This window comes from Notamacropus eugenii, chromosome 3, assembly GCF_028372415.1.
Source record: "Notamacropus eugenii isolate mMacEug1 chromosome 3, mMacEug1.pri_v2, whole genome shotgun sequence".
Lineage (NCBI taxonomy): Eukaryota > Metazoa > Chordata > Mammalia > Diprotodontia > Macropodidae > Notamacropus > Notamacropus eugenii.
The window spans coordinates 207,576,094-207,590,499 of record NC_092874.1 but is presented as its reverse complement, the minus strand read 5'-3'; the positions used below and the strand labels follow the sequence as shown (position 1 = coordinate 207,590,499).

Genomic DNA, 14,406 nt, shown 5'->3' with positions numbered 1-14,406 from the left:
ACAGTTCATGTAAGGATACAAGGATGGTAGATGGAAGGACCTCCATGACGAATAGCAAGAGGGCCAGTTTGTCCAGATCATAGAGATTGGGAAGGGATGGAAAAGAAGGTCGGGGTAGCTGCGCAAAGGATTTTAAATGCCAACCACAGGAGTTTACCTTTTATTCTCGAGGCAATGGAGAACCTGAACGCTGAAGCCAAGGCCAGCTCTCTGGGGCTGTGTGGAGGACAGATTGGACGTCAGAGGGATTTGAGTCGGCAGAACAATTAGGAAGCTACTGCGATAGTCTAGGCGTAAGGTAATAGGCGCATCCCATAGGCTGAGGAAGGGGGGGGAATCTGCGCGCCAAGCATAAGGTCTCTTTAAACTCATCCTTCCCTCTCCCCACCTGGCACGCTTTGATAATGCTCCCTCTGCGTCTCCATTGGCCACTTCGTGCAGCTCCCCGCCCCATTCTCAGCCTCCCAGCCACTCACCTCCTCCCCCTCCCGCTCGCAGAGTAATATTAGGAGCATACCAAAGGATCCCCGCGGGTTGGAGTAGAGGAAGGGCGTGGCGTTGCTTAGTTCTGTTGCCTTTTGCATGTAGGGAACCGGAACTTTGGTAAGACACAAGGCGAGAAATGGGCATCGGATCCCGGAGCGAGCTTTCTCCCCCACCTTGGGAGGAACAGTGAGCGAGCCCGGGGGCCTCCGTCCCCCTCCCCATGTGCCAGGCCGGCCCTAGGCGGCTGCCGCTGCCGCTGCTGCCGCTCCTGTTGCTGCCGCCCGTGCTGCAGCCGGCTGGGTTGGCTGGAGCCTGGGCGCTTCGGGTCGGTGCGAGGCTGGAGCGACGTGCGGCGGCCCCGGCTAGCGGAGCCGGAGGGAACACGCCAGCATGAGGCAGAGGTGAGCGCGGGGCAGCCCCGGGGGAGGTTCCCTCCAGCATTCCCCCGGGGCGCGGAGCAGCCAGCTTCCCTCCTGCCGTCTGCTCACCCCTTTCTCGACGGCAGGCCCCGGCGGTTTGGGGGGAGGACCGGGGATGCGAGCCCGCGGCTGGAGGGAAGCGCCCGCGGCGGGAGAGCGGCTGGTGCGCCCCGCTCCCGGGTGCGCTCCCCGGGGCTGCTGTCCCTGGGAGATCGCGCTGGGGGGAGAGGGCTCCCCCCTGCAGTCCCCCTGGGCTGGCCGAGGTAACTCTCCTAGGACCGTTTCCTGGTCCTGGGAGGGTTCAGCGGTGGATTGCTGGGATTTGTGTTTTTTGTGTTTTGGTGGGGGAGGGACAGGGGGAGGCGCTGGAAGAGACCCGAGGTGAGGGAGACCAGAACACTCGAGCTCAGGGCTTTGGGAAGTAGGTGGATTGGTTCTTCTGTGGCAGCCCCCTGTTCACGCTCAGGGTGGCCCCGCAGCTGGGCGATTTGAGTGTAGGGGTGGGAAAGCTACTCCCACAGGTAGGAGGCTTGGAGGCTGCCTGGGGTCTGGGGGAGGCTGTGAATGTGAGGGGCTGAGCAGGATGCCGGTTGTTAGAAGGAGGTGGAGACGATTGTGTGGAGGTGGCTTCTGTGGGGGCCGGGGTGGGGAGATGGATTGGGGTTGAATGAATGAAGGGAAGCTGAATCCCTAACCTATCGACTATCCTCCTCGAATCCCCAACCCTCATTTTAAAGAGAGACCTATTATGGAAGTTTTGTGTGCTGTATGTGCTAGGAGCCTACAGAGAATTCTCACATCACCGTGAGATGCTTTACACAAGTATGGTGTATTTGTCCAGTTAGGAAATGATACATGCTTTGATTCTTGGCTGGACCCTGGCTGTTGTAAAATCATAATCTTCCAGCCCTTTCAAAATTGTTTGTTTGGAAAAAAGCCTTTTTCAAAGGAAGGCCCGCAGTTCAGTCCCAAATCTATCTCTTGGTTGATCCTTTCATTCGGTTTGAATTCTGGGTAGGTTTTGCCTGCAGTGCAAACTGCATTTATATCATTTAATGTTGGTGTTTTAACACTTTAATTATGGTTTACATGATGCTATAGGGAGGTGGGAGGTGGCTTGTGGGGACAGTCACTGTTTCTACACACTTGTTTTATTTTTATTTTGAGGAATGCTGGATGTGGGTGAGGTGGTATTTAAGCATGAGGATATCAGTGCTTGTTTGGTCATTTGGGGTTTTCTGTGGGTGGTATGGCACAGCAGGAAAAGCATGGGCTCTGGAGGCAGGGGACCTGGGAGTCCCACCTGTGTGATCCTAAGTCACTTAACCTCTGTGGACCTCAGTTTTCTTAACCTGTAAAATGAAACTGGTTGGGCTAAATGACCCCTGAGGTTCCTTTTAGCTCTAGATTCTAGATCTAAGATTCTCAGATGTCTATAAACTAGGGCCTGGAATGAGCTGGGTTTTGTAATGAGAGAAACATCTAATTTAAGGAATGAAATGCTTCTATCCAGCAAGCATGTTCAACCTCTCATTACCTGGCATTATAAAGATGATGCCAATTTATTGTTTCAGGCTGACTGCCTTTTCCTATGAGCATGTCTGTAATGGGGCCTTTGAGAGGACCTTATAAATCCCTGATATAATTATCATTATGTCCTTGGGTCAGAAACTTGACCTGAATTGTTTTAGCCCTAGAATTTAATTTTCTTTCATTCTGAGTTGTAAAAACCTTTTAGCTTTTTTGGTTGTCTTAAATGACAAGAGTGGGCAGGTTTCAGCTCCTTGTTCCAGCACTGTAGGAGAAACATGACAGAGTATTCCTTTTGAATGTATTCTTAGCTAATCTGGACCTATTTCCTCAACTAAGACTCCTTTGGGTATTAAAAGTATATTTTAACATATCTGAAAACAGTATTCTAAATAAGATTTTTCAGAGAGATTGGTTATGCTGTGAGTCTGACATCCCTTTCTTGGATCAATAAACAAACGAAACTCCCTGTCTCTAACCAACTTTTAAGAAATTATACCTTCCCTTCTTTTTTCCTAATGGTAGGTTGAAAATGAAGCACATTCACTTCACACAGGACTAAGGAAGTCAAACGGGACAAATCCAGCATTTTACACAAAGTAGGATGATGAAGTGATAAGTGATGCCTGAAAGACAAGATAGTGAAATCAGCAAGATGAGAAATAATGGTCTTTTGAGTATTAACCTAATATATCATGATAGGGCCAAATTCCTCAAATTTATATTTTTAGACATGTGAGAAGCAGGGTAGGAGTATATGAGCAAAAACCTTTTGGTCAGGGCACAGTCAAAGGGTGGTCTTCACTGTTCTCAAGTCTTCCCATAGATCTATGCCATAGCTATCAATTAAACATTTAATAAGATCAGAATTTCAGAGTTGAGGGGAACCCAGAGGCATTCTAGTCTACTCTAGTACTTACTCCCAAAGACATTGCACTGACCGTAAAACAGATTTTGCTTATGTACCTCCAGGAGGGGGAATCTACTGCTTCTGGGTCAGTTTCTTGCACTCTGAATTGGTAGGAAGTTTTTCCAGATTTCAGTCCTAAATTTCCTCTCTGCGCCTTCCACCCACTACTCTTAGCAAAATAAGACTTCCAGCTCTTTAAAATTGTTTGAAAGAAGCCTTTGAAAAACTGGTTGATGCTTTCATTAAGTGTGAATTCTAGGTAGGTTTTGCCTGGAGGGCAAAGTATATTTATATCATTTAGATGTTGGTTTTTAACAGAATAAATCTGATCCCTTTTCTACATGTCAGTCTTTCAAGTGCTTGATAACAGCTATCATGCTTCCCCTGGGTCTTCTCTTCTTCATGTTAAAATCTCCACATCCTTCAGCTTATCTCCTGTGACATGAACTGGAGGATCATTGCTGCCCTTGCTGCTTTCCTGAGTTTTCTCAAGCTTTGTCGTTGTTGTTAATTGTTTCAGTCATATCTGACTCTTCATGATCGCATTTGGGATTTTCTTGGCAGATACTGGACTGGTTTGTCATTTACTTCTCCATCTCAATTTACAGATGAGGAAACTGAGGCAAATGGGGTTAAGTGACTTGCCCAGAGTCACACAACTAGTAAGATTTGAACTTAGGAAGATGAGTTTTCTTGACTTCAGGATCGATGCCCTATCCACCATGTCACCTAACTGTACCAAGCAGCTGAAGCTTATCAGAATCTTTCTTGGAAATATGCCCAGAACTGAACACAGTACTCTAGATGTGGCTTGACCAGAATAGAGTCCAGTGGGACTATCACCTCCTTATTTGTGGAAGCAAAGCCTCTTCATGCAGCCCAAGATGGCATTCACTTTTTTTTTGGCAGCAGTATCATACTGGTGACTCACATTGAACTTGCAGCTAACTAAACCTCTAGATATTTTTCAGACAAATCACTGTCTAACCATGCTATCCTACCTTGTACTTGTGAAGACAGATTTTTGGAGATTTATCCCTATGAATTTTTTTCTTATTAGAGTCAGTACTTTCTTGAGACCTTTTTGGATCCTCATCTAATGTGTTATCTTTCGTACATAGCTTTTTGTCATCTTCATGTTTGAAAAGCTTGCCATTCATGCCTTTTTTCTAGGTCTTTGATACCAACCACAGATCCTTGGGGGCATTCCATTAGCTACCTCTTTTCCAAATTAACATGAAATCATTTTCAGTGTGGTCATTCTACCATTTCCAAACCTATCTAATTTTATTATTCTCTTACCCTCATGTCCCTTTTTATAAGAGTAATAATGTGAGCCATTTGTTAAAAATCTAGGTAAACTCTAACTACAGCAGTCAAAAAAGTTAAAAGGTTTATCTGGCAGGACTGGAGGCCATGAGATCATTTTGGCTCTTTGTGATGAGTGTTTCATTTTCTAGATGTTCATTAATGATCCATTCTCGAATTTTCCCAGAAATTGAAGTTAAGCTTACTGGCCAAGAGTTTGCAGATTCTGTTTTCTTTTTTGAAAATTGGGCCATTTGCCATTCTCTAGTTCAGCAGTGCCTGATCTTTCAGACATCATTGACGACGATTCACCAATCAGATCTACCAGTTCTTTCCGTACTTGAGGGTTTAGTTCATCCAGGTCAGGTAGTGAATTCATTAAGAGTGGCCAATTTTTCTTAATGTTTCCCCATTTATCTTAGGTACCAACTCCCTAAAAGCCATTTTTATTTTGTCCTTTCAACTGCAAAGTCTGCTTGCCAGAAAGAGTAGAAACAAAATAAAAATTGTTCAGTTTTGCCTTCTCTCTCTTGACAGTTATCACTATCCCATCCATGTTGAGTAGTGCTTTTACCCTTTTTCTGATCCTTTCTTTCCCCAATACAGTTTCAAAAGGAAGTAGGGCAAGGGGAAGAGGTAAACTAAATAAAGGTAGTCTGTGTTCAGAAAAATAATTCTTAATATTCCATTGTAACGATGGGTGAAATCTCCTATTTACTTAAGCTAGCCTTATGTTATAGCCTCTTTGAAACTGTAAACCAGGGGCACTTGGTCTCAAATCCATTCAGTAGATATGACTCATTTGCTATGTGAGCAGGCAAGGTTGAGTCTCATTTTTTTGGAGTCTTTAGCTTTCCTAAATCCTGTCTTTGGTACATCTGGAAATTAGAAGCATCTTTAATTTTCCTGGACATTTCCTTCCTTTTTTTCCTGCCTTCTTGGATTTTATGTTCTAGAATTCATTTTGAATAAAGTAGAAGAATCTGGCCATACTTTTGAACTAACCTCTTTCCAAGAGGTTACTTGGAATTTAGTTTTCCTTTGAGGTTAGGTATAAGCTTTGTTTGCTCTGGCTTTTTTTCCATCAGTTTTATAGAAAGGAGAGAAGTATGGTCTAATTCAGAGCTTGCCTTGGAGTCAGGAAGATCTGAGTTCAAATTCTGCCTCTGACAACTACTGGCAGCCTGACCCTTAACCTCTTACTTCCCAGAGCACAGTGTTTCCATTGGTAGAAAGAGGTCTTTCCCTGCACCAATGAAATCACATAGGATTCTAAGAGGTGGAGATGAGGAAAGTGTGTATTCCAGGCATAAGGCACCCTCTTGCAAAGACAAGTAAACAGAAGATGGAGTGTCTTATGTGACAAACAGCAAGGAAGCCAATTTGACTAGGCAACTGAGTGAATGAAGAGGAATTATGCATAAGAGGCCTGAGAAAATAAGTTAAAGCCAGGTTCTGAGGGACTTTAAATGCCAAAAGTATTTGCATTTTATCCTAGCAGTATTAGGGAGCCACTGGAATTTATTGGCAGGGAATGACATGGTCAGACTTGTGCTTTAGGAGTATCATTTTGGCAACTTTGTGGAGGTTGGATTGGAGAGGAAGAAACTGGAGGCAGAGAGATGAACTGGGAGGCTATTGCAGTAGTCCATACAAGAGTAAGCGTGGTGGCTGTGAGAGATGTTGTAACTTTAGTCTAGCAGTTAACATTTATCCCTAATAAATTTCATCCCATTAGATTCACTCCAGCCTTATAATTTGTCAGTCCTTTTGGTTTATGACTAGTGATCTAGCATGTTATCAGGTTTAATAATTATGACATCTGTGCCTTTGTGTGATTAATATTAAACCACACAGGACCAAGGAGATGTTTCTCAAATGTGTTCCTGGAGACCTCTCAGTTGAAATCAGACCATTAGTGCTTATTCTTTTATAACTGGCCATTTAGTTGATTCCAAATCTACTTAATTGTGCTGTTGTCTGACCTATAGTGTTCAAAAATGTTTTCAGAAATCCAGGGAAGCCGTATTTAAAACAGACCTCCGACTGACCAGTTTAGGGAATGTTGGAAAAGGAAATGTTCACAAATACTCTAAGATTTTACCAGTCAAGCACACCAGAGTATAGGTTGCAGGCTCTACACTCTTCTTTTTGTGAAAATCAGTACTTTTGCCTTTCTCAAGTATTGCAGTGCCTCTTTCCAAGATGTTTCAAAGATCACTGACTTTATGCTGTGATTTTTGAGCAATTTAGAGTGTATTAAGAAAGGCTTGATGGACCCTCCACCCTCCCAGCATGTGATCGACTTTCATACTTTGGTCTTTTTTCCCCATCCGTAAGTACCCTACTCTGACAGTACCTCCACTAGTGAAGACTGTCTCACACCAGGACTGTTGCAGTAGCCTGTTGGTGGGTCTGTCTGCCTCAAGTCTCAGTGCTCTGTAGTTCATTCTCAAGTCACTCAAGTAATTTTTTCTAAAGCCCAGGTCTGACCAGGTCACCCCACTCCATACTCAATAAACAACATTGGCTTCTTCAGTACCTCCTGGAACAAATACAGAATGTTGTTTATCATTCAAAGCCTTCATAACCCAGCCCCCTCCTACCTTTCCAGTGTTGTTATGCTTTGCTTTCTGATATGTCCTCTTGAATCTAGTGATATTGGCCTCCTGGTTATTCCAGGAGGTTACTCCATCTCTCAACTTCATGTATTTTCTGTGACTGTCCCCCATGACTGGGATGCTCTTTTCCCCTCCCCTCCACTCCCCTTTCTTCTCCCTTCTCCCTTCCCCTTTCTTCCCCTCCCCTCCCTTCTCAATGCCTGCCACTTAGTATGCTTAATAAATGTTTACTGATTGATTATAGTCACTATGTGTCACTTGGCCCTAGAAATCAAATACAAAAGTTAAGCAATTTCTGCCCTCTGGGAGCTTATCATCCCTCTGTAGAAATACAAGATCACAGATAAATAATGATGGGTGTATTCGTATATATAAAGGGAGGAGACTTGACCCACAACTTGGGAATCATGAAAAAATCTTTTGAAGATGACCCTTGAACTCACCCTTGACTGGAGGTAATTATGGCTGGAGGAGAGGAAAGGCCAGCGTTCTAGGCCTTGGGAGCAGCCTATGGATGCCTAGGCATAGTGAAAAATGGAAATCTATTCTTGCCTTCTTCTTCCTTTCATAAATGAAGCTCTCTGCACTTTTTTGCCTTTACTTTCTCCGCTTGTATTCACTCTTCACACCTGACAAAATGACTTCTGGCTTCATTGCTTGGTTGAAATGATCTTTCCAAAGTTGCTGGTGATCTCTTAATTATCAAACCCAGTGGCCTTTTCCCAGTCCTCATCCTTCTCAACCTCTTTACAGCATTTGACTCTGTTGACAACCCATTATTCTTGGGTACTTTCTTCTCTCTTGATTTTCATGACATGGTACTTCTACTCATGTCTGTTCTTCAGTCTGCATTGCTTGATCATCCATCATCAATTTCCCCTCTTTGCTTCCCTCCTTTTTTTTTCTCACTCCCCACCAGTGAGACCAAGACTCTGTCTTAGGCCTGCTTCTCTTCCTTCATCATGTCATTGAACCTATGGGAGCCAGAGACAATTATCTTCTCTATGCAGACATGCCCAGATCTCTGTATCTAACCCTATGGGTCTTTCTCCTGAGCTCTCTAGTCCTATACTACTAAGTATATAGTGTTTGTTTTGAACTGAATGTTCCATAACTGTTTCAAACCAGCATGCCCATAATAGAACTTGTTATTGAGTTACCCATGACTCTTTAGTCTTGTCCACCCCTTTTCCCCAATTCACATGCCAAGTGTTGTGAATCCTGTCTCAGCCTCTACCACATCTCTAGCATCTTTCTCCATTCAGAATGCTACAGTTCTAATTCAGGCCCTCATCACTTCACCTGATTGCAAGGGTCTCTTCATTGATCTCCCTTCTCCCCTCTCCATTCCATCTTCTTTGCAGCTGCCAAAGTGATAATTCCTAAACCACAAGAGTAATCACTGAGCTGTAATCCTTGCTATTTAAGACCTTTAGGGACTCTCTATTGCTTCTAGTATCAATTCCTGACTGTTCTGCTTGAAGACAGCCCTTCACAGTCTTGTTCCAGGCTTATTACCCATTGCTTCCCATGACATATTCTAATGTCCCTGCCAAACTGGGGACTTGTTGTTCTCAATCCCAGAGAATTTGTCTTCTGCCTTTCTGTGTTTGCACAGGCTGTCTCTCTCTGTTGTCTGAAATGTATTTCCTCCTCACCTTCACCTGTCAGACTATCTAGTGTCCTCTCAAGTGCTACTTTTAGGCCTTTCCTGATTTTCTTATTCCCCCTTAAGAAACCATTTAAAATTCAATTATTTTTTCTTTTTAAAATTCATTTTTATTTTTTGTACTTGATATGATTCATAATATTTATTATCTTCTGTTTACTAATATTTCTAGTCTGAATTGGGATTTTGTGTTAGGGCCATCTTCAACCCTCTTGGATAAGATGGTGGGGGAACCTCTTTGGTCCTGATCTCTGTTATCTCAGCTGTTGCTGTTGGCTTTCACTTCCAGTCAGCTTCTTATGGGTCAGAACATTGTAACTGCCCTGGGGAAACTTTGGAGCTCTGTTGGCCCTCTTTCTCTCTGCTACATAGTGCTTCAGGATCTGGGCATCCTTGAAGTGTTCCATGTTTAGGCTGGAAGACTTCTGAACACCATGCTCTCCTCAACTTTCCTGGCTGAACTATTTCCTTTATATATGCAGACTTCTGGCTGCTCCCTTGTGCAGATCTGATTGGGTGAACTTTAGTTTCTCTTTGGATTTCTTGATCATATTTGTCTGCTGCTCTCTTTTGCTGTCTGCTGGGGTATTTGTATAGGAGCTGGGCTGTTAAACCCCTATTCACTTGGTCATCTTTAACAGAAGAGAATATTTACTTATTTGTATTTGCCTTCTATAGAATGTAAGCTCCTTAAGGATATTTTTTTGGTCTTTGTATATACAATGCCTGACACATTTTATTTATTTTATGTATGTATACATGAAAGGTTTTCAAAGTGGTTTACATATATTATAATTTCAACTTCCAAATAATCCTGTGAAATAAGTACTAGATTCAGTATCATCTTCACTTTACAGACTAGAAAAGTGAGACTCAGAGAAGTGATTTTTCTCAGGGTCATACAATCAGAATTCTGACATATCCATATTGTCAGCAAAAACTTAAGAGTAAAAGGGAAGCTTGTTTTACAAACGCTGGATAATGGGATCTTAAATTCTTGGAAAAATTAGTTTAATGGCAAAAAATAAATGGGTTTGGATCCATTTTTTACTCAAAAAAACACATGTTCTTCACAAATTTTCATTTCATCTTTGCTCATGGTCCAAGCTAATCTTCTTTGTATCATTCCAATTTTATATCTTCAATTCAGTAGTTTTTTAGTTGTTTCTGACTCTTTGTGATCCCATTTGGGATTTTCTTTGCAAAGGTACTGGAGTGGTTTGCCATTTCCTTTTGCCTCTCACTTTACAGATGAGGAAACTGAGGCAAACCAGGGTGAAGTGACTTACCTAGGGTCACACAGCTGGTGTGTCAGTTTTGAGGTCAGATTTGAACTTGGGAAGATGAATCTTTCCAACTCCAGGCTTGGCACTCATGTCTATTGCTTCCAAATCTAGCATCTTGTATTTAATAGGTACTTAGTGGTGCTAGTGGTTGTTTATGCTGTGGTGTGATTTGTCTGGTGACTTGAGTTTCTGAAGGGCAGATTCTTAAATGAGTACCGCACACTTCTGTATCTGTCTTCCATTGCCTGGTCTTATGTTTGTCTTTTACACATATCTCTGCACAGTTTCCATTGATGTTCTATACCCATCTTAGCATTTTTGCGCAGTTCTTTTTTTTTCTTTTTTTTGGTAAACCTTCTCATCAGAATTATTTCATGTTGTGTCCTAAGAATTTTACTCTGGAGACCAATGTTTCCCTTTCTAGGCTTAATTCCCCTGTACAATTTTAGAATATTATCCATTGGATCCTCTCTCTGCTTTTCCTGTGTTTGTCCTTGATGACTCCCATGTCCATCATCTCTATCTCCAACTGCGTGTTGGAATTTTTGAACTAGATGTTCTACAGACATTTTAAACTCAATATATCCATAATGAAACACCCTATCTCTTCACACCAAACTTTCTTCTGAACCTGCTGCCTATTCCTGTCGGGGACACCACCATTGTTTTAGTCCCCCAGGTTCACAGTCATGGCATTATTCTTGACTCCTCACTCTCTTTGACCCCATATATTTTGGCAGTTGTCAGATCTTTGTTTCTGTTTCTTGTGTCTGTCACCTTCTCTAGTCACATGACCATCACCCTGGTTCCCTTCTCATTACTTCTTGCTTGGAGTATTGAAGTAGCCTTCTCATTAGTTTTCCTGCTTCAAGTCTTTTCCTGCTCTATCTTCTACACATGTACGTCTGACTACGTTACTTCCCAACTCAGTATACTCTGGGGGCTCCCTGTTGACTTTAAAATCAAGTATAAACTCTTCCTTTTGGTTTTTAAAGCTCCTTACAGCCTGGTCCCAACCTGTCTTTCCAACTTTGTTACATGTCCCTCCCCCCCCCCCCATCTTGCACTCTGCAGTCTGGCCATCCTGACCTTCTTGTTTTCATCCCTTTGTACTGGCTCCCCTTGCCCGCCCAGGCTAGAACATACTCCCTCTTTGCCTCTACTTTTTAGAGTTCCTTGTTTCTTTCCAAGCTGAGTTCAAGCATTGTCTTCTTCATGAAGCCTTTTCTGGTTTTTTGCCTCTCCAGTTACCCCATATTTATTTTGCATATACTTATTGTCTTCTCTGAAAGATTATAAGTTCCTTGAGGCCAGGAACAGTTTCCTTTTTGTATTTATATCTCTAGCACCTAGAAATGTGACTGGCATGTAGTAGTCATTTAACATGTTGTTTTCTAGCCTACATATCTCTCTGATTAGAGAAGAGGAGGAGTTTTAAAAAGCAGAGGTTATTGAGGTTTCATGTATGAAGGATTTCCCACTATTTGCCTGGTAAAGTTAATGTCATGCCAACACTTCTTGGGCGGGGGTGGGGGGGGTGGCATCCTGTCTTTCCTCCTAGAGATAATGGATAACTCAAGTGCTCCTTGAGTTTTCTTTGTTAATGGCACAGTTACTGACTTTCCCCTGTAACACTTTTCTGGTCATGTTACTACTTTGGTTCAGAGACTAGAGCTATTGTCACAATTGGGGCAACCTGTGAGGTTTTATTGTCTTTGAACCTGACAAGTTCTTTAAAAAAGAAACAAAAAAGCCCGACAGCCAGCAAGAATGTTTCCCCACCTTTTCAAGGTTTCCTCCTGCTCCTTTCTCATTTTCCAGACAGTGACAGTCAAGATAATCGTTTGCCTAAAAGAAGAGCCCTGGGACTTAAGGGTAATAGCTATAAATTTTATTAAAATATTTATCGGATTGGAACCTTCTCCCTTTCCTTCCTCATTTAGGCCTAATTCAGGAGACTGAATGCATAGGAGCTGACCCCAGGGAGGGTTATAACAAGCCAGACTCTTTCCTGCCCTCTCTTGCCCTGCCAGGACTTCTTTGTATTTGGAAAACTATCCTTCAGATTGGATTTCTTCCAGGATTCATTGCAGTTCAAATATGAATTTAAAAAAAAATTTTTTTAAATTAAGACTCATTTGCTATTTCTGACTTAGGGCTCCCCTCCATCACTCTTCCATAAGTAGTATATTTTTTATATGTTAAAAAAAACAACTTAGGCCAGAGAGTTGAAACCAGAAGAAAAAAAAGATTTCTGAATGCCCAGTCCTTCAAGGATCTGTTTTTGAAGTTGTCTCTTTTACTGCTCCTTGGGGAAGGACAAGAAGTCTGGAGAAGGGTGAGACAGGAGACTTTTTTATGGATGACCATCAATGGCTATCAGTGCATTTAATTAAGTTCTCTAAAATGGAAATTGTATCAAAAAGTGTTTTTGCCTGAAGCTTCTACATAGCTGTGGTTAGGGCTATTTTTATTGTGGTGGTATCTGCAATCAGCTCCTGACCATTCTTATATATCTTTTTTGAGAAATAGTTAAGACTTAGCTCCTATGAGACAGTGCAGCTTATTGATAGGCAGTTCCCTGATCCAGAAACCAGAAATTAGTCAAACAAGTATTTATTAAGCACTTATAGATAAGGGATTACTTTGGGGACTTTTCAGGTTGATCAGACCCAGGCCTTGTACTCATGGAGCTTATAGTCTATTTAGGGAAAACCTTGGTTCTAGCTCTTGGTATTGCTGTGTAATACTGGATAAGTCAGCCTTTCTGTGCTCAATTTTGCCCGAAATAATGACAGCAGCTTTAGTTTCTACATTGTTAAGAGTTGATGACAAATACTTGGGAGTTATCTACATAGCACTTCTACCTGGAATAGTAAGAATGGATGGGCTTCAGGAAGGATGGAAGGAAGAAGAGACTCAAGAAACTAAATGAAAGTACTTTGAGGGTAAAAATGATCATTTATATACTACTGCTCCTATTGGTATTAAATAAAGGTCATTTGTAGATTGTTTGGGGGGGAGACATCCTGTGTATAGGACTTGCTTCTGTTTTGAGACTAAAGTTTTAGGAATAACCCCAAAGAAAGCAAGACATATACCAACCAGATTCATTCATTCAGCAAATGCCTTCTGTTCTGAGAACAGTGGGAGAGAGAAAAGAAGGTAGGCATCATGGGCTCTGTTCTCCGAGAGCTTACAGTCTACTTGGGGATTCAAGATAAAAGAAACAGCTAGAGGAAATAAACTATGGAAAGTAGAGAATTTCTGTTATTAAATTCTGTGGAACACAAAGCAAAACCATTATTGTGAGTTGAGATTAGTTTGGGAATACTTCCTGGAGAAGCCAGTGAGATCTTGGAAAAAATAAAGAAAATTGATTGGGAGGATACTCTAGGAAGGGAAACTTTATGAATGAAGACTTGGAGATGGAAGCAAACTAGGTGTGCCCTAGGGTTAGTAAAGGTCAGGCTGTGATGAAGGAATGCCAAGATAAGACTAATTAGGTATTAGAAGAATAGATAAAATGGAGAACTTTGAATTCTATAATGAATTTATATTTGATCAGTTAAGAAGTCAATGTCTGTTCTTGAGAAGGTATCCTGAAAAATAATTGCTTTGGGAGGGTGGGGTGGAAAGATGAGATAAGTTCTAGGTTCTTGCCTTTAGATAGAGGTGATGAAGAAAGGAAGGAAGGAAAGGAAATAGACATTGATGTAGCTCCTATTTTTTGCAAATATACATTTTGAGAGGCTAGAGCTGGTGATAATAGCTTCGGACTTGTCTATGTAGAGAGGTATGATTTGGAATGTGTGTGGTTGAAGAAGGGCGAAGAAGGTTGACAGATGAAGGATTGAGCCCTGTGTTGTGATACATAGAAGAAAAGAATTCATCAAAGTAGATCCAAATGAGGAGAATACAGTGCCATTAAAAGGGGAATGGAAATGGGGAAGGGAAAGAGGGATGAGCAAGAATCTTAAGACATGGAGTTAGAAGAAGCCTTAGAAACTCTTTGATAAATTTATGTCTGAGTACATCATCTCTGAGAACTGGCCGTCTGACTTGAAAATTGATGAACTTATTATTTCCTGTGGTACCCTATTCTATTCTTGGAAGATTCTGATTCTTAGGACGTGTATAGGTACAGGTTCCTGAGGTATTCCCTTGAGAGCCAAAT

At 42.0% G+C, this 14,406-nt stretch overlaps 1 protein-coding gene and 1 pseudogene across 15 annotated transcripts in view; one reads left to right on the top strand and one right to left on the bottom strand.

Moving 5' to 3' along the window:
- Positions 1–336: 336 nt before the first annotated feature.
- Positions 337–14,406, top strand: part of MICAL3 (microtubule associated monooxygenase, calponin and LIM domain containing 3) — a 241,424-nt gene continuing 227,354 nt past the window's right edge. For all 15 annotated transcript variants that reach the window (XM_072654153.1, XM_072654166.1, XM_072654164.1 and 12 more), the window contains exon 1: positions 337–887. The gene's annotated coding sequence lies outside the window, so the exon portion shown is untranslated. The remainder of the gene's footprint in view (positions 888–14,406) is intronic.
- Positions 9,998–10,096, bottom strand: LOC140497897 (U6 spliceosomal RNA; annotated as a pseudogene).